Raw genomic sequence first — 1,082 nt, forward strand, 5'->3', positions numbered from 1 at the left:
GAGGATAGGATAGGATAGAGGATAGGATAGGATAGAGGATAGGATAGGATAGAGGATAGGATAGGATAGAGGATAGGATAGGATAGAGGATAGGATAGGATAGAGGATAGGATAGGATAGAGGACAGGATAGGATAGACGATATGATAGGATAGAGGATAGGATAGGATAGAGGATAGGATAGGATAGAGGATAGGATAGGATAGAGGATAGGATAGGATGGAGGATAGGATAGGATAGAGGATAGGATAGGATAGAGGATAGGATAGGATAGAGGATAGGATAGGATAGAGGATATGATAGGATAGAGGATAGGATAGGATAGAGGATAGGATAGGATAGAGGATAGGATAGGATAGATGATGTTATAGGATAGAGGATAGGATAGGATGGAGGATAGGACAGGATAGAGGATAGGATAGGATAGAGGATAGGATAGGATAGATGATGTTATAGGATAGAGGATAGGATAGGATGGAGGATAGGACAGGATAGAGGATAGGATAGGATAGAGGATAGGATAGGATGGAGGATAGGACAGGATAGAGGATAGGATAGGATAGAGGATAGGATAGGATAGAGGATATTATAGGACAGAGGATAGGATAGGATAGAGGATAGGATAGGATAGATGATATTATAGGATAGAGGATTGGATAGGATGGAGGATAGGATAGGATAGAGGATGGGATATAGGATTGGATAGGACAGAGGATAGGATCGGATAGAGGATAGGATAGGATTGAGGATAGGAGAGGATAGAGCAGATGTTAGAGCATAGGAAAGAATTGAAGATAGGATAGGATAGAATATAGGATAGGATAGAGAATAGGATAGGATAGATGATATTATAGGATAGAGAATAAGATAGGATGGAGGATAGGATAGGATAGAGGATAGGATAGGATAGAGGATAGGATAGGATAGAGGATAGGATAGGATAGAGGATAGGATAGGATAGAGGATAGGATAGGATAGAGGATAGGATAGGATAGAGGATAGGATAGGATAGAGGATAGGATAGGATAGAGGATATTATAGGACAGAGGAGAGGATAGGATAGAGGATAGGATATTATAGAGG

Source organism: Halictus rubicundus, unplaced genomic scaffold, assembly GCF_050948215.1.
Source record: "Halictus rubicundus isolate RS-2024b unplaced genomic scaffold, iyHalRubi1_principal scaffold0345, whole genome shotgun sequence".
Classification (NCBI taxonomy): Eukaryota; Metazoa; Arthropoda; class Insecta; order Hymenoptera; family Halictidae; genus Halictus; species Halictus rubicundus.